Source organism: Aphelocoma coerulescens, chromosome 3, assembly GCF_041296385.1.
Source record: "Aphelocoma coerulescens isolate FSJ_1873_10779 chromosome 3, UR_Acoe_1.0, whole genome shotgun sequence".
NCBI lineage: Eukaryota > Metazoa > Chordata > Aves > Passeriformes > Corvidae > Aphelocoma > Aphelocoma coerulescens.
The window spans coordinates 27,901,536-27,921,688 of record NC_091016.1 but is presented as its reverse complement, the minus strand read 5'-3'; the positions used below and the strand labels follow the sequence as shown (position 1 = coordinate 27,921,688).

General features: G+C 41.7%; 1 protein-coding gene across 3 annotated transcripts in view; it reads right to left on the bottom strand.

Moving 5' to 3' along the window:
- Positions 1–20,153, bottom strand: part of PTPN14 (protein tyrosine phosphatase non-receptor type 14) — a 112,615-nt gene that overhangs the window by 43,833 nt on the left and 48,629 nt on the right. The gene's annotated exons all lie outside the window — the stretch shown is intronic.

Sequence of the window (20,153 nt, the reverse complement as noted above, 5' to 3'; positions counted from 1 at the left end):
ATCACCCTCTGTGGCTCTGGCATCTGTTTCAGTGGAAGTGCCAAGATGACCTGAAGAAGACTGAGGCGGAAACCTGTGGTTGGTATGTGCTTCCTCTTTACCCCTGTACTGACAGTGACAAGTGACACCCACCTGAAGAGTCCCCTGACATCTCTGTTCATGGTGTCCAAACAAAGCATGAACCGGGACATCTTTCCCCAGGCATGGACTGGGGTGGCTAATTCCACTGTCAAGGCAGAGAAGGAGCAGGATACCCTGGAGGAAGCTCCACTAGAAGGCTCTAATAACTCCACCAGCCACAGATTCATGGCTCAGCCATGCTGCAAAACTGTGGTCAGGCTCCCTGCCCAGCCAACGGAGAGGAGCAACTGGCCCACATTCTGTCAGGGATTTGAGGCTCCTCCATCTGAAATTAAATTAAATGCTGTTATTATACCACTATGCTAACTGAGACTGCTCTTTGTTCACTTGGATTGCAAAAGTAGATCTATAATTTGAGGGAAATCAAACATTTAAAAAATGTTTCAGCTATAGATTCACTGAGGAAAGCTGTTCCAGGACAGCAGATAAAAACATGCATTTCATAAGCCTTCTATTAGGTGTTTTAGTTGGGAAAGCATATGGAAAGTGAACAAAAGAGAAGTTTGCAATCTGCACCCTCAAACAATAAAAGACAAAAGATTCAAAATTAAGATTTATGAAGTTTTAATCACAAAGTCATTCTGGGATACTGGAGGAGAGCAGGGCAGAAAAGACACCACCAAAGCCAAGTCAGGCTAGAGCTGAAATCTCTCACCTTCATTGCTCACTTTGGGTTAAACATTATTAGCAGAGCCATTGTGTATTCAATATAATAAAGGCTACTGCAGTTTGCCAGCCTGTAGCTAATTCCAAGGGGAATGGGAGTGGACAACAAGTCTGAACAAAGCCATCATTAAAAGGATATCATTTCCCACAACTCTATTTAGCCAACACACAAAACATTAAAAGTATATTTGCATGTATTGCATCAAAAAGCACATTTTTATAGAGTAAAGAAGCTGCAACTGGATGACTATGAGACAACACCTCAACTCCAGAATAAACATCTGTATTTTGGCAATCCATACTATGAAAGGAAAAAAGCCCCACCAAAACCCAATGGTACTAGCAAGCAGGAGATAAGGGTACTGTTTTAAAATTTAATTGCAACACGCAGATTCAGACTCTGCTATAGCAGCATCAATGCAGGGAAACTCCATTTGCTCAAACAATCCTGCATGGGCCTCCCCCAAGACCAGGGTTCACATTTGTTCTCCTGTCACTTCAAGAAAGAACGTGGGTGTTTGTACAGTGTCACTGAATTCATTGCACCCTTCCATCACCGCTGTTATCTGATGTAAAACCCCTGGTGCTGTTTGATACATGCAGAAAATCACTCCATTTCACTGGTTTCCATTCTCCTCAACAACCAACGTTTCAGGTATCACAAGCCACACAGAACCTGGCCTGACCAACACCAGAAGTGAGTTCTTTGCAGAGAAAGTAAAGGATGGTTTACGAAAGTAAGAATGCAGGTTACGTTTCCAGGGTAATTGCACTGCATCTTCAGGATTTTCTTACTAGTGACTTCCACAAAGAACCGCAAGGCAAATACTTCCTTACCTGAATAATTACTCAGTATTATCAGATCTACTAGCCTTAGTAATCAAGCAGCATCAAACTGTGCTAGGAAATGCACAGGAAGAGAACGAAAAAATTCTTTTTGTCCCAGGCATTTACAATCTAAATGTATATTTTATACAAAAAGGTGACACGATCGAGCTAATAATGTTTAATACTGTTTGAATTGTGACCTGTCTGGATTTTTGTTATTTTTTCCTGGTTTTACTAGCCTTCTCTGTGAATCAGGAAGGGTTTGTAATATACACATTATCTCCAATGCAGCAGGAAACATTTAAAAAGCTTTTCTTTTTATTTTTATTCAGTTTGTTTTATTTGGAAATTTCAAGCCAATATAAATACATCACAGTTTCAATACCAATAAATATTTACCTTTAGTGTATCTGAAAACAAACAAAGCACTACAAAACATATATTAGTTACCCAATAGGTACAACTCCTTTACAATCGTTTCTAATGATGCAATTACTGGCATGACTAACTTTTTTATAACTCATTAGGTACCATTTTGGCATCAAGCCTATCTATTGGATAACTGCATAACTATGTAATTTAACTTCTTGTCTGGAGGAAAAGAGAACTGCTTTACCATTTCGTATCTCCAAAAGAAGAAACCTTTAAGACTCAAAGGAGAAACAGATTGGTCCACAAGTGGTTTAGCTCAAGAACTTCAGCTCTTTTTCAACTTAAAAAAAAAAATAATTGCAATTATAGTACAATATGATCTTCTAAAATTAGGAACACAATAAAAGTCTCATTGAGTCACAACATCAGTCCAAGTCAGCTCGTTTGAGTTTATCTTAGTATGGTAATATATTTCTGAGGAGAGATGCTGCAATGTACACTTATGCAATAATGTGCCCACAGGGGAAGCAGTTTCTCCAGAACAGAGGCCTTTTATCATTTACTAAAATTATTTTAAGCACTAACTTTGATATTGATGTGTCTATTGTTCACCTCACACCTTAAAACCTGCCATGATTTTGGCTTTGATACTATTTAGCAACAGGATTCCATGGATACCTATATGCTACATTTGAAATAGAAACCCATTTTTTTATTTTGAGGATGGATTTTCTAAGCCTTTGAGGTAGATGAGCCAATGACTCAGCGATTCAGTGGACGACCAAAGAAACTCACTGAGAATGACCAAAAAGTGATTTCTATTTATTTATTACATATTTGAGACAATCATATTACTACTTAACTCTTGCTGGTAGCTTTTCTGAGAAAAACATGCTTTAATGTATTAACGATGATTAGCCTAATTTTATAGAATATCTGAGGTTGGTGAAGCTACTCACGTAAACTTGGGCAGGAATCCAAGGCGGATTTGGGAGATCTAGGTTTTGTTCCCAAGTTTCAATCCTGAGTACTACTTACTGGATGCTGCTTATTTCATGTGGGTCACTCAATATACTCAATATACAGTAACAAAGCTGACTTGCAAACTTGGACTGGATTTTATATGCTAAGAAAGGCAGACAGGCAGACAAGACTGGTCTTTTCAAATGCAACATCAGTATATTGGCAAACATGGTGTTATGATTTCTGAGCCTGGGCATGCTGAAACACATTTTGGAGGCAAGGATTCAATCAGCACATCTTAATCTAAAGGCACTTAAAAAAAAAAAAAGAGAGAGAGATATAGATTCATGATGTCATAGTCAGTAACACAGAGCTAATGCCTCGTCTTTGCCACTTTAAAAACTTAGATGGGGTTGATAAACAGAACATTTCTAGTTCACTCCTTTGGCATTTCATCAGCTTCTCTCCTAGCAAAAGTCTGATGTTTCACAGTTCTAGACAACAGCCATTTATCTGGGATTTGTGTTAGAATATAAAAAGCAATGGCAGTGTTTCCACTAATAGAAGGGTAATATTTTTGGAAGGGTATTATTGAGAATGAGTCTACCACACCCTGTCACAGACCTTCAGGAAGATCAGCAGACTTGCCAGAAAAAGAGTGGAGACGAAAGAGCCTTTGTCACACATGCAGGAAGAAATTCCTTCAGAAGCTCAAACTGTCAATGCCAATAGTAAAAACACAGTCATAACATCTTCCAGGGTAGGAGCTCTTTGATCATAACAACCTTAGAGGGTAGGTCAAGGTTAGCTTCAGGTAACTGAGAAATGACGCTGTTCAAAAGCAGCATCCAACTGCCTACATCCTGGTTTCCTCCAGCAGCTGGATGGAAAACATGACTGACACTAAAAATGAAATAAATACATGGAAAGATTTGTGTCACTCCCCTTCCTAATGAGAGAGAACAATGCTGGGATAGCATCATACTCACACATTTGAAAAAAAAGGAGAACAGATCAAAACATAGTTCCTATCACGTACTTCCAGATCACTCAATCTCTGTCTTTAAAAGCAACAGATTATAGTCAGAGGGGAAAAGAGGAGATTTGGCTACAACAGACTAACTTCACAAGGGTCACTTCCATTCATTTTGATATGCAGGTTGTGAGACAGGGACAAGCTACAGAGCCTGGATGCCTGGCTTGCTTGGTGAGCTGCAATGAGGCACGTAGTGAAAGGCCAGCTGCCATAGCTGACCAGTGAAGCTCCTACCAAAGGCCAATGCCTTCCAAAGGTTATGGGCCAGCTCCACTGTCAGCTCCTGGCTAAGGATACTAGAACAGGAAACTTTGCACAGCTAAAGACAGCCTGATGAGAATTGTGCACTGCTTAGTTGTTGTTTACCATCTCCATTTCAACAGTGGACTACTGAAAGGTTGTTCATTTGCACACATTCCCCAAAAGACAATTAAAATTCCAGATCTCCACCCCCTCCAGTTCTTTACACAGCTGGCACACAATTTCAAAAGTAAATGCGAAGTATTTTAAGAGCAATAAGGTGTTTATTCTGGCATGAATCAGTCAACAACACCAAATTTCTGCAAAAAAATTGAGCACTTAAAGAAAAGTATGTTTGCATTACAAATGGATATTAACTGTTTAGGAGGCTAACACAGGCTCTATAACCTCTCCCATAGAAGCAGTATATGCTTCCAGTGTAGCCTGGTATCAAAGTGCTGTGGCTCTTTGGTGCCCAGAGTTAAAGAGATGGCCAGTGAAGCCCTCAGCAGTGACAGGAGACAACAGTGTCACACTGAACGTTCTCACTGGCAGCAAAAGAGAGAGCTTGCATTGGAAAGAAGTGCTCTGCCAGTGTTTTTTCCTGCCACTTCTGATGGGCCACAAGCACAGACATGCACCCAGGCCTTGTTGCAGCCCACAAACGTGACACAAGCCTTCCAAAACATGCCCTCCTTCCATGAGAGGCTTAGCCACCAGATGCAGCTTCACAGTATCTACCAATTTCTCTACATTTAAACAGAAACCCCCCCAACCGCAACAGGTCCGTCCTCTGTACTTGTACTTTTTTGTTCAGAGTGTATTATGCATTTTGCATACTCCAAGTTCAAATAAACCCACAAGCACAAAGTGAAACTTTAAATAAAAAGGCCAGTAATGGCATGCTTTAGCAAGAAAGGAAGGCATGCCACAACCTGATCTTGATTTTCTGCTCTTGAACTATTGAATTAATTATAACAAATTACAGGGAGCCCCACTACAATTTATAAGCACAATAAACTCCCTTACAACCACCTATAATTTTATCAGAGTTAATCCAAATACCTGAAGAATTATACAGCACAAAACTCCAACATGCCTTTTAGCGTAAAAAAAAAAAAACCAGGGGAAGCCACTCGCCTCTTGTCTTCTGAGCATTTTCACTTAGAAAAGGCTACATTTGGTCTCTGCAAGTTGTGCACTAGAAAACCCCATTGACACCACCATAGAATTTATCTTTATAAAGGCTGGAGTGGGATTGCAAAAGTAAAGCAAAACAAAATCACATAATGGAAACAAATCTGTATTTTAGCATTTTTAACTGAAAATAAACCCCATTCAATGCAAGCATAAATATTATACAAACACTAGAATAAAAAATTTGGGAGCAAAGAGTTTGTTATCCACACATCTTATCACTCTCTATAACTTCCTGAAAGGTGGTTGTAGTCAGGTGGGGGTTGGTCTCCTTCTCCAGGCAGCAACTGACAGAACGAGAGGACACAGTCTTAAGGCGCTCCAAGGAAAATTTAGGCTGGAGTCAGGAAAAAATTTTTCATGGGAAGAGCGGTGAGGTACTGGAATTGTCTGCTCAGGGAGGTGGTGGAATCACCATCCCTGGATGTGTTTAAAAAAAGACTGGATGTGCCATTTGGTGCCATGGTTTAGTGTTAGGTTGTGGGTTGGACTCAATGTAGAGGTCTCTTCCAACCTGGTGATTCTGTGATTCTGTCTTTGAAAAAAGCCATGTATCCATTTGGTTTCAGTTTTGAACACATGCTGAAAGTGTTATTGTTCAACATGACAGTCCTACTGACTTCAACTAGGCTTGAAAACATGCTCAGCTATGTGCTCACATCTCCTGAACTGAGCAGAATGCTTACATTTGGCTACAGAGATCCAAAGGTAACAGCTCAGGAGACTATTTTTTCTTTTTAGCTTCACTTTCATTTTTGATCGCAAAAGGAAAGAAAAAAAGGTAGAACTGGGTCAGGTAGGTGAATTGCAGCAATGCCACATACTGCTTTTCACAACATGGTTGGGGTTTTTCTGAGTGCAAACCCACAATGTCTCCTACAGCTGCTGCCTCCACCTTCACCTTCAGCCAAACATGGCCTTCCCCATTCCCATAGAGGGCTCCAGGGCTCCTCCTCCTCGCCCTGAGCTGTGTGTCCCAGAGGCAGCTACTGCTCTGATAATAAATAATTATTTATTTCTTAAATAATTCATATTTAATGGATAATAAACCAATTCTCCTAGCCAGCACCTGTCCTTTGGTGCTTGACACAAAACATGGGATCCAACTAAGAACAGGAGCTCCAGCCACAAAGAGGCCCCACCTCCATACAGGTGCTCACTAAGGTGCCATGGCATGCAGCCTGCGTGTCATTTCCCACTTGGTTAGTCACATCCTCAGAACAGCAGGTCCCACACACACAGAGCAACTCATGCCCCAAGATCTTCAGACAGCATAAACCAAAAAAAACCCCTGAAATGGCAGCTGTGAAGATTCATCCTCACAAAGATGCAATAATCAAAAGATAAGCTATGTATGCTGAAGACTGCTTAACCTCCTGGGGGAGAGGAGCACAAAAACCCCTGTTGGTCTTTCCTGATTTGGAACTAGATTTTGGCAAAAATGAAATTAGACCCCGAAAAGTTAAAAATACCTTGTATTTACTTCCTTTATTCATATGTGTTGACTCAGTTCAAAATATGCTGCTCCCTGCCCTGAAAAACAAGGCAGCTAACCTTCAAGCTGTATCTACTGTGGGAAAAGGTGGTTTAAGCTACATATGGAAGCAATATGAGTCAATGCTTTGAAAATTCTCCTGGTAGCCAGCCAGGTTAATAGCCAAGCAGGTTAGAATATCATGCTAAAAAAATGTGGTGAGTTAACCAGAACAAATGTATACTCCAGCTCATACTATGCAGTACTGAAAATAAATAGATAACCTTTTTTTTTTTTTATGGGGCTTGAGTACAGGCATAACTATTCTCTGGACCCAAAACAAACATGAAGAGTTCTCATGGCCCCATTCTCTCCTCCTCATTATGTCAGTCGAAACAATAAAATATAATGTATATCCCCCATAAGTCCCGTTTCATTTTTCAATATATATTTTAAATAGTCTCCTTCCATACAGCTCTAAACTCTGGAATGACTCAAGTCCACCATGTTTTTCTGGTTAAATGTACTGCTGTGCACTGATGCAAAAGCTGAACTGAGTGAGCACATATACCAGTGAACAACTGGCATGCATATGTAAGCATCCAGAAGCACATCACAAAATAATTGCTTTGTGGGTGCAGAGCAGCATGCAAGTGTATTCAGGTGTTACTTTATTTAAAGAGCAAGTGAACACATTCAAACTTACAGAAGAATGTGTGCTTAGCCTGAACTTAACAAAAGAAAACAAAGCTCTGGTGAGCCTGCAGTGAAACCTTGTTCATGAATTTATAGAGCTCATTTCCAAAACCCTATCAGTGAAACCTTTAAGTAGTATCCCAACCTCACATAATCAATGTCTGAGAAAGCTCTATGGATTTAGTGGAATTTTACCTGGTGGGGAGTTAAAATCCAGTCCATTGGCTACTGCCTTTTACAGTAATCTGTCCTGGCAAGAAGAAAACACTGCTTGAAATGTGACACAATGAAGTTGTTGCCTATCTATAGGTCGTCAGTACAACACCTTATATTCCTGTGAAAAGGTTGTTGGAACATCTACATTAGCAGCACTGCCAGCTGAAAACAGGAAAACTCAGGTTGCTTCCATCTGCCAGAGACCCCAGTGACCCTAGTGTTTCCAAAGGAATAATTGAAAACAGTCACCCCACACCTCAGTAAATCATGCAACAAAACCATAGCCCAGGAAGTTGTAACCTCCCAGTGAATGCAACCCTGCAAAAGTGAACACAGCTCTGATAACAACGGGATGTTGCCAGGGAAATATGTGAACCAGTGCCCTGTTGGGTGGGTAAAACAGATCCATTTCATGAAATGAATAATTATTCTTTGTAAAAGCTTCAAAAACAGCTGAAGATATCAAGTGCAAAAGCAGCTGCCAAAGATAAAACAGTGGCCCAGTAAACATCTCACTGCACAGGAATCTGCCATCTTCCGACACTGAGATTTCTGCCAAATTCTTGTTGAGATTCTCAGCTGCATAAGGGCCTCCACACAAATGCCTCTTTTAAACACATTTGGAGACTTCAGGGTTGTACTGACATCCAATTGCAGCTCCTTTAGTGCTACACCCTGCCAGCAAGGCAAAAAAAAATAAAGATATTCACATCACTGAAAAAGGTAAGTTTAGAACTAAGTTTTCATGGTTTGTGTCTCAGCTATAAGAGAAGGGAAAAAGTTTGCTCCAGCCTGCAGTACAAACTTTGACATTGAATTAATTGAAGACTGGCAGTGCTACTTTAACCAAGATCTCCACTGTCTTAATTTAAAAAGCAGATAGAAATCCCAATCAAAACTCACAGATCTGTTTGCTCATATGCTGCTGCTGTTAGTGGCTTGACCCTCTTCCTGATGCTGTAGAAAAATTTCAGACATCTATCTGGGACTTCTAAATAGAAGACCAATGATCCACAGCTCCCTTTTCAAAACACCCAGTAGGAAAGAGAGAATGAATCACCTGCAGAAAGTGATGCACAACAGAGGAATCCTGAATCACACAGTGGAAATGCCCATTTCTTCTCACTGATTACACAGGAAGTCTGGAGCAACCTTCACTCTTTAAGGCTCCCTCAGGAGTAGCAACATGACTGAGGCAGGATTGGTGTGTCACGAAGAGTTTATGGAGTACATCTCCTAGCAGTCTGCACTTCCCTGAGGAGAAACTGCTAAGTCCCTGTTACTGCATTATATGGGAAGACAAACAGAAGAATACCAACCCCAGCCTAGGTAATGCAGTCATCTGTCCAAACCAGTGCCTTAAACTACCCTGGGAGACAAGTCCAAAGCATGTGCCAGTGTGTGAGGTGCAGCAGAATACCCACCCCGTGCACAGTGCTCCTTAATGAGTGGGAAATCTCCCTCTGCAGTGACACACATTGCTGCTGCACCTGGAGGGAAAAAAGAGGCTGCCAAGCAGCTTGCAATAGTCTAAATGGCAAAGGCAGTGAGCGGCTCAGTTCCTAAACTAGAGGAGGAATTATCCTTTTCACCTTCATTTAAGGCGATGCAAAACCACTGATGGGCACTCCTGTGACTCAAGCACCTAGGGATGACAAGTGTTTTCCCTTTTTCCACTTTTCTTATCCTTTCTCCTTTAAACTAAAACATTGAAGCTAACATCTTTTTTTTGTAAATCCCTCCATTTGCTTTTAGTTGCATCTGTCTGGTTTAAAGACACAACAATACACTAAGAACCTTCAGGGAACAAAATCTCTCATAACTGATTCTATTGAGAGTCATTCCACCAGCAAGGGCTTTTTCATTAAGTTTACAGAAACCTCCCCGATTTGTGGATGCAAACCCCCTGTCCATCATGGTGATGGCAGCATGCTCCCATCAGTCAGGAAACATTAGACTTGAATTTCCAGTCTAGAGAATATTATTTCTATTTACAAATAAAACTATTATGACACAAAGTCTGTTCTTTGTCATTTTGTATCTCTGCATCCTGTCTTAGGCCTGACACAGGCCTTGAGAGTAAATACCTAGGTGAAGGTTTCTTGTAGAGTTTACAAGTGGAAGTAGATCTAGCACGGCTCTGTTGTTAAATACAACTTTTGACACAACCTCCATCTGTGTAAGCAGAAGGGAACTATCGCAAGGGGTCTGATGCGGGTCAGCACCGGTGTGCCATGACCTTCCTAGAGAGAGTGTCCTGCAAAGAACAACTCTTCCAGGTGTGATGGCAGGCCTCCCTGGGCAGCAGGTGATTCCAGCAAGTGTGGCAACTTCTCAGCTACAAGTGATTCCAGCTCTTGTGATTCAGCTCCTTGTGAAATCACCCAAGGCGAACCCGGGGACAGAGAGACAGGAGCCTCGTATGGCAATTCCACAAAGGTGGCTTTCATTGTCCTGCAGCCCCTGTGAAGGGAAGACCAGGGACAAAGGCTCCCTCATCAGGGGCAGAAACAGGGGGCTTTTTATGGGAAAGACAGGGGGTGGGGTAGAAACCAACTAGCCAACTGGGTACAGGCTATTGCCATATAGAAACAAGGCATGCTGGGGGTGGTTCACTTTCTCACCATGACCCTGAGGAAGGTTACTTATCTCTGGGAGAGTCTTTTTGCCCTCAGGCCTCTCTCCTCCAAGGGAGTGCAGAGGGCTCTTGTGCCAAGGGCTCCCAGCCCTCCACAGGTAACTATCCCTACACTCATCCTCCCGCCTCAAGACACTGCAGTTCAAAGAAAGCAGGACACCATTTTCCACTTCATTCCAAAAAGTAGGTTAAGTGGCAGTTTTCATGAGGTTCTACTGCCAATTACAGCAAGATTTAAAATATTTTTCAGCACTGTTTAACCAGCTGCTAACACAGAACAAGCAAAAGGGACACATTCAGATCATGCAAGCAGACTTTCAATAGATTTTCCATTAAATACACACACATGGAATGGATACTGCTAGCAGTACAGCTAGAGACATGCAACCGTGTGTGTGTGTCGCACTAGGAAATCTAACAGGAGAAAGCCACGCAGCAGGAAGAGCAGGATTTAAACAGAAGATAACTCCAGGTTATCACAGTGATCCACCTAACACAAGTGCTTATCACCAAGCAGCAGTGAGGACAGCTTCCTCAGAGGCAGAGAAACAAAAAGCAGCAGGTGTGACTCATCCAAACACAGCTCCATACACAAAGCAAGCTCCTCACTTATGAAAGCAAAAGACCAGATTACTAGCCTCAGCACTATTTCAACTGTCAGATATCACAAAATAAATATATAGGCCACTCAAATTGTTTTTGTTTCCTTGCAGGAAGGCAGAAGAACTTTTTCTCCTGCAACAGAAGCTGGTTAGACCTTCAAAGCAAGTTTCAAAATGCTTAATGTATTTCCTTCTTGTTAAGGATTATAAAATGTCTCAAGTACTAGGTTCAGTCTCATGGACCCTCAGCTCTTCGTTCTGCAATTAAGGTTCAATCCTGACAGTCTATGTAATCAAGACACATTTTTAAGACAGTGGTTTGCAGCTGTGTCCTATCATACACAGTCACTTCCTCTGGTGACCAGGAACAGGACATGAGGAAACAGAATGAAGCTGCCTTAGGGGAAATACTTACACTGGGATTGTGAGAGAGGGACAAAGCAGGGCCTGTTGTGATAAGACAAGGGGCAATGTTTTTAAACTAAAAGAGGGTAGATTTAGTCTAGATAGAATGAAGAAATTATTTACAGTGAGGAGTGGTGAAGTGAGAGTGGTGGAACAGGTTGCCCAGAGAGGTGGTGAATGTCCCATCCCTAGAAACATTCAAGATCAGATGGAATGGAGCTCTGGGTATCCTGACCTAGATGCTCATGCAGGAAGGTTGGACAAGATGACTTCTAAAGGTCACTTCCAATGCAAATTATTCCATCATTCTTCTGTGATTCCAAGTTCAGATTGGACATGAGGAAATGGTTCTTCACCCATAGGGTAGCTGGTCACTAGAACAGGCTCTCAAGGAAAGTGACTACAGTACCAGTCTGACAGTGTTCAAGGAGCATCTGAATGATGCTTTAAATCATGATTTATTTTTAGGTAGTCCTGCCAGAAGCAGGGAGTTGGGCTCAGTGATTGTTATGGGCCCCTTCCAACGTGAGAGATTCTGTGATTCAGTGAATCCTCTTCTGTTCTGTTGCACATATCCACATTTTCTATCTGGCTCCTGATGCACTTTTGAAATGGATGCACAAGTACTGCACTGTCATCTCTGAAGTTTCATAGGCCACATACCAATCCCCCTCAAAGCCATACTGTTATTGAAGAATGATACTCCTTTGGTAAAGCTGGGTGTTCCTTTTCCTTCTGGTTTTTGAGAGCTATAGAGTATTTGGAGTCATACCTTTCATGCCTTTCTTTACTTGCTCTTTACCAATCCAGTTTGAGCTGTGTTTTGAACATAAAAAAATTACAGACTGAAATTCATATCATTACCTCATTTCAAGAGCTGTAAACTTTAGGGAAAAGCCTAACATAATAAAAGCTACAAGCATGGACAATAACACTGCTATATTGTACCCAGCTGCAGAATTCTTCTTAAAGATCTGAATCATTCATGGTTGTCAACCATGGTAAAAGCCAGCCACATTGCTTATCCAACATGAAGGTTCAGCCAGTGTCTCCAACAGCACACGTGCCCAGGTGGACAAGAAAAGGAGATCCAAAGTACTTTTTCCCAAGTGCAAATGCCTCCACTATCATAACTGGCATGGAAGGATTCAACCTGGGTTACCTAAGACCAGAGAGGAAGCCCCCTCACCTTGTGCCTATCATTACTAGTTGAGAAGAACAGAACCAAAGAATGTAATCTTTACTTCCATTTAAAAGGGCCCAATAAAAAAAGCCTAGGTAACTCCAAAAGTATGTGTTCTTCTAAAACTGAATGTAGAAATAGCTCCCATCAGGAAAGCAATGTTAGAACACGTGACTAAGCCGCAGAACATAAAATTAGTATTATTTCCTTATGATCAGATATAAATGTGAATCTGCCTAATGCCAAGGCATTCCTGTTGCAACATTTCTAACCATCACAGCCACTGCCTTCAAAACACAGTAAAGCAAGAATGAAGGCTGAAAGTATCCTACACTATATTTATAGTTATGCAACACTATTTTTTAGAGTTGCTACATATGTACTGCCCAACCACATACATGAAAACACATTCACTTTCTGGTCTAAAAGCACAGTATAATGTAATAGATTAGATCTAAGCGTCAACAGTTTCTTAAAATATCTGGCACAAAGAGCTCAGCTTTCAATAACCAACACACAGAGAACAAACTCCCCATTCACTGAAGAAAGTCAGCTGGGAGAAATGTTTGCCCTCCTCAGCAAATATTTTATAAACAGGGAATTAATGTTGAATCTTAGGTCTGCCTTGAAGGAGTTCTTACTTTTAAGTCAAAGTTTAAACATCCACTAAAATACACATCCAAAAAGAACCAACTCAAAAATATTACTGAAAAGCAAAACAACACATATGCTGCAATAATATGAATACAAGAAGACCCAGGCAAATACTGCACATTATTTGTTGTTGCTGTCCTCTAAATACAACATGAAAGCTCATTAAGTATCAGGGTGTTTACAATGAGGCAGGTACAAGCCTAACATGTGTTTTATGCTGCAGTAGCCACTAATATTAAAAAAGTCTAATAATTAAAACAAAACAATAAAACCATCAAAGGAGCATCAAAACACAAATATCCCAGACTGTCTAAGCCTGGGTGGCCACCCAGGGCTCTTAGGACTCATCCAGCTTGCATGCAGTTCCAGAGCTGCTCCCTTGTCTGGGCAATAAGAGCCCAAATTCCTGCAGCTGGAAGGAAGGGAACAGAAAAGAAAAAAAAGAAAAAAAAAAAGCCTGACATTTCCAAGTTACTTCATGACCCACCCACAATCTTGTCCAACAAAAGAGAGCTGAGATCCCTGAGGACATGGGACTCCCTGGCTCCACTTAGCAATGAATCCCAGAGCTTGCCTTTCTCCCAGCTTTGGGAGATGGGGTGCAGTTCCAGTCGTGAGAAAATCAGTCTGAGGACCCTGAATAAGACTGGGGCCTGTATGGTCATGCAGGCTGTTAACAGCTATCTAAAACCAAGGGAATTCTGTTCCAGCAAAAATTTATTTGCCTCATGTCAATTCATAAAATTTCAGCTCCAGAGTTCCTACTGCTTCCTCTAGAAGATCTCACCATGAGATCCTACAAATACTCTCATGAATAAGATACTTCTATTAGTACTTGTTCCAACTCTTCTTTTGCTGTCTTTCAATACTCAGCAACTACCTACAGCACCCTCTATTAGTTCTCCTATTTAAACAGGAAAGAAACAGTACCACCACATATGGGTCAGCTGGCATCCCATGCCCTGTCACAGTTGTTTCACACCATTCCTCTGCAGAAACATATCCAGTAATTTGACTCTCCAAATCATTTAGCTGAGAACAAAAGCTTTGATGGGATTCATGGGATTAAATTATCTTCCATTTCTAAGGTCTCCCATTCTTTACATAACACCCTGTCCTTTTCTGTTCATTTGATACAGCTTCAATGTATGGCAGTAACTGTTTAAATTCATGTGAATCATTTAAAATTGCAGTCCATTGACCCAAAGCTCTCTATAAAATATATATGTATATAATGATAAAGTGGGAAATATTCTAGTAGAAGAAAGAAGCTGCACTGGTTTATACTACACAAGGGTCCAGCCCAATTTAAGAAACAACAGGAACTGACAAACCTTTTAACTGGAAATAGTTAAAAACACAGGACTCTTCTGACCATTAATATCATATTTATGTTGGAGAGAACACTGTTGCTTCTTAGTGAAGAGGAGGTTCATCATCTTTCCAGCTGGGCAAGCCGCACAGCTGTTTCTGGTGCCAAGAGGGAGGGCTGTGTGTGTCGGGGCCTTTCCTGTGTGGTGTGAGCAGAGCTGATCAGCACAAGCACCATGGCCATGACACTTCCCAGAAAAGCAGGCATTGAGGTCAATGATTTTTCTGGAAACTACATAGCCTGCCTCCAGATAACATCTTTCCAAGACAGCAGGCGTGCTCCGAAAACATGTGCTGGTAAGGACACCATAAACGCAAACTGGCAAAAGGCTCCTAGGAAGAGACAAATTCGGACAAAGCAGTGAGACGGCTGCTGTCTGAAAACTAAACTTTTTTCCACTCTGTTACACACCAGTAGCACTGAAGGGTTAAATTCTGACTTAAATCTCCAGGTTTAAGAGACCAACTGGACTTCTTTTGTTTTAAACACCCCACCTTCCCATTTGCCATGCATCACTCAGTTCTCTCTCATTTACCAATCCACTCAACTAAACCACGCATCTCTCGTCTCCTCTCATCCTCCATGCTATTCTTCTGTACTTTCACAGAAAATCTTTTACGTGTCAGTACATTTTTGAGAACCACCAGCATTAAAAATATCCTATGGGTCTATCGGAGGTGTAGTAACAAGCATGGCCACACAACCAGTCACAGTCCTCGCTTCAGGCAAGCACAGTCCAGGATGTCTGGAACAAATTTGATTGTACATATTGTGCTGTTTTTTCCAGCACAGTGTGATATTCAAAATAATTATTTTGGACAATGAAGCCAAACCAGCTACCACGAGCTCAAAAGTACACACAGAGACTTCTGCAGCCACCAGCTGCAGGTGTGACCAACCATAAAAAGCAAAGCAGCCTCATGTACTTGTTACATGTACCTGTTACATCCTTAACAACCAAAGAGTTCCACTTCACTGAGCTTGCCACAAAACCAGGCTGGCACAGGAGGATATGTGATATCCAGCCTTAACACAGAAATTAAAAGCACAGTGTAAGGAGCAGTGACTAGCAGAAAAGACAGCGGTGACTGGTAGAAATCTGCAGCTGATTGGACTTGTATTAAAAGCTAGCTACACAGGAGGAGGCGAAACTTTAGCTTTTTCAAAAAAAAAAAAAAAAAAAGAAAGCACAGAAGACTAAAAGCAAAGATAAGCTCAAGTAGGCAAGACATTTAACAAGGACTTTTTTGAGGGGAAAGAAAAAGATCCAGCATTTGTTAAAACAGATTTGAGAAAACATTTTTCCCTGTAAATATGAAGCACTCAATCACTAATTTTTCCCCTCTAATTTATTCTCACACAATTTAAAAATTCATACAGTCCTAGAGTCTGTACCTCTTTATGCTTTAGAAGAAACTTCTGCTTAAAAAGGTCTTCACCTAACACATGTAGAAAAATAAAAAAAGGGAAAGGCTGGGAACTGTGAAGAAGAAATATTTCCTTAAAAGACAAACAAAAAAACAGCTACAAGAAATGATGAAGAAAAGGGCATGAAAGAAAAACATCAGAGAAAATAAATGTTCACTTAGTTAAAAGAGGGTAAGTTTGAGGCTGAATTTTCACAGACCATCCAGAAAAGAGGCCTGGGAGCCACAGGCTCTAATTTTCCACCTGCGAACACATTCATTCCCACACATCGCAGGTGCAGCCATCCCATTCCAAACACTGCTTCCTTTCACAGGAAAGCTGTACAGCACATTCTTCTGGGGAAATGCAGAGCTGACAGCTGAACTTGGGGCAGAAGCCCAAAGCAGCACAGTGCAGATGCTGGAACATGTCCCTCCCTCCAGAGTCATGCACGCCAGACCCACCATGCAGAGCACCATGGGGACCCAGCTCCATGGGGGTACCCACACTAGGAACTGCTCTCACTTCCCAGGATTATGTCCCAGTCTGCAACAGCACAAAAGCCACTGGATATCACTGAGTACAGAGCACCCAGTAAGATACTGAAAACTTCTTCCAGGAAAGAAAGAAGAAAAACAGGCTAAAGCACACCTTTATTCCTTCACAGGAGGCACAGCAGTATCACGTGCTAAGAAAGAGTTACTGTGGGGAGCGAAATGTGACTTCAGTTTTCCCTTAGAACTGTGGGAAGGGGGAAAAGAAAAAGGCCCTGGATTGTCTGATAATTGTGCAGAAAGCAGCATTGCACCCACATTTTCAGAAAGCCGCAGGAGCGTGTGGGTTCTCTGTTTTTGGAACAAGAGCACAGTGAAAGTAAGCTTGTTTACTTTAGACACTGTACAAAGGCTTGTTTTTTTAAATAAATGCTTGAAAGGATGCCTCCTCTCTGAGGAGTTAGCAGAAAATAAAAGGCAGATTTATATGTCTAATCTATGCAAATATCTACTCTAGAGGGCATCACAAAGACTGCTTTATATCAGACAGTATGCAGATCCCAGGTGCTTTAAATATGCCAAAAGCATGCGCAGCATCTCCATCTGCGATGGCAGCTCACTGAGAACAGCTGGATGACTAAAGAGGTTGTCTAAGTAGCCTTCCATGAAAAATGCTTTTTGCTAATGTGCCAATCCCCATACTCCCACCCAAATTACTCCTGCTGTAACTGCCGTTGAGTCTGAAGAGGGATTTTTGTGGTGGTTGTTTGGTTGGTTTTTTTAATTCTCTTTATCACAAACTCTTCTAGAAATTTTCCAATTGTAGCAATAATAACATGGTGAAAACTCCTACTGACACCTTAAGGAATTATCATGACGTTTTAATTAATCTGTGGAAATGGAAAACATGTGGGACTGGGCACCAGTAGAATGTCGTGACCAGCGGCCAGGGAGATGCTGTAGTCACTGAGATTTTGGGAGAGACAGGATTAAGAGCAGGGAATATATACAGATGAGAGCCTCAACTCAGGAGAAAAGAAACAGAGTAGAAAGAGTAGGGAAATAAGAGGGTAGGAAATAACTCTCCTAGGAGAAGGCTTAATGCCAGGAGTACAATGCTATTGCACTGCAACTAAGGCATAGCAATAATATTTATGTCATGGCCAGTACCAGAAAGAAAAGACAGGCACTCTACAACTGGTGTCTGCTTTCTGTATGTTTCCCTGCGACATCCTTGGGAAGCATCCATCACAGGTCAGGAAACATGACTGCCCTGAGTAGCCCCTGCATTTGCATTCAAAACCACAAATTGAACAAGACTGACAATGTCCTGCAGGTGCTTCCTACCCTGTCCCAGTGATTAACTTCATCCAAAGAGAAAAAAAAACTCCACACCACTAATACCTTCCTCTTTAGGTAAGTGTCAATTTTGTAGCAAAGAAGGAAAGAACTGCAAGCCAGAGTCAGATCTGACCTACTAAAACAATTCATGTGCTCCCCAGAGTACTCTTTGCCTCATCTTTTCTTGCAGGTCTCAGAGATTGGCTTCAAACAGCTTAAGAGCTAAATAAACTGCTTTGACAGCCTTGTCTTTTCATTTTCTTTACCACAGGCCGTCTCTCATATTATCAGAAACACCTCTCACAAATTAGCTACAGGCATCCCACAAGAAGACATGGCAAAACTTGTGTTTCCATGACAGGTGCCTGCAGCTCCACTGGTCCTCAATAACCAGTTACATGGTCAGCGCCCATCCACAATTTGGAATTATGAGGTCATTTGGGCACAAACTGAAATACAAGGCATGCCTTCTAAACACCCTTCTTTATTGCAAGGGTGACTGAACACCCTAGATTTCCCAGAGTAGGTGTGGAATGTCTCCCTCCATGAATATATTCCATACCAAATGGGAAGTGGTCCTAGAGCAATCTCCTCTAGTTGACCTTGCTCTGAGCAGACAATCTCCAGATACCTTCCAACCTCAACCATTCTGCAACTGCTGCTTGCTTTTCACTGCAGTAAATCACCTGACCCTCCCACACTGTGACACCCTGCGGGAGCCAGCAGTGACTCCTCACTACACTGCCCATTCCACTCCTCTCCCAGCACATCACATGTGGGCAGGTTTCCACCGACTCTGTCCAGCACTGGCGGACACAGTGCTCGGAGCAGTGTTACTCACCTGTACTTCTGCCTCCTTCTGACACTTGGCTTGTCAATACAGGAGGTTACCAGAGAAACCACAAAGAGCTCCTGACCACTACCAACACCCGCAGGCAGTTAAAATCCAGTGGCCTGGAGACATAATTAGCATTTCCTACTTCCAGCAGTAATGATAAGATGTTAAGGAGTTATAATTTAGTAAATACTGTCCTATTGGTAACAGGATTATTCCTGCTGGTCCCAGCCACCAAACAACAGCCAAACACAAAATGGTTCACATATTGTTTTGAAGAGTCAGATGATCTTTCAAATAAAATTATTAAGGAACACCACCTCAGAGCCAGTGACCAACACCCTAAGTAATGCTCCTCTCAACCAACAAAGCCTGAAAGACCTGGACCATTTTCCCTTTTTGCAATGACAGTATGTGAGGCACAGGAGGCTGCAGTCACTGGGAACAGGAAGGAGTATTCAATTTGGCGACAAATTTCTCAAAATCAGCTATCAAGTCTATAATCCTACAGATCAGAGGCAGAGTAAACCAGCTCAGGAAGCCAACTCCCTAGTTTTTGAATACTTGTGCATTATGTCAGTGTTTGCTGAAGCATTCTCAGAAGACTTCATCATCTTCAAGGAATATTAATCAACCCTGGAAACCCTCGAGTCTACAATTAACTAAAAGCTTAGGCTGAGAGATGGGTTTCACCTCCAGCTCCAAACACAGCCAGGCAAGCTCAGGGCTGGAGATGTTTCCACTTAGAGAAGGTTACAGAGGTGACAGGTTCACTGCTGGCTGTACTGTCATCACCTCTGCAGCTTTGGCCTTTGGTGATAGTTGTGTTTTGGGGTTGGGTTTGTGGTGGTTCTGCAGCCTCCCAGAAGGGGATGAAGTGGCTCATCACAAGTTCTGCATTTCAGACAGATTTGTCATTTGTACCTAAATATAAGTCAAATACACAGGCACTGAGTGGGCGAGTCCAGTGCCTACCTCAACATCACATGTAATCGTATCACGATCAAGTCTAATCCTAGAAGCAGCCAGTATCAAAAAAAGCCAAATGTTTAATCAGTTTACCAAGAGCAAACAAAGCCAAAAAAAACCCTTACAAGCCCACATCCATCTGTCCATCTAATCAGGTTTTAAACTAAGCCTTTCTCAGCCATTTGTTTCAAAAGAATCCTCCATGTCCCCACTATTGCTTCAAACATGAATCTACCTATTGCACAGTTGAAGGCTTGCTGCCATCACACCATCTACAGTGCAGCAATTCCACTCCACGAAACAAACAAACAAATCTTAACAGGCTATTCTATATCTGAAATCCTCTAGGAAACTGCTGCCTTTGCTACACACGTTTAAAGAAACATAAAAGGCACTTATAAGACTCTGCAGCTTATGTTATCAA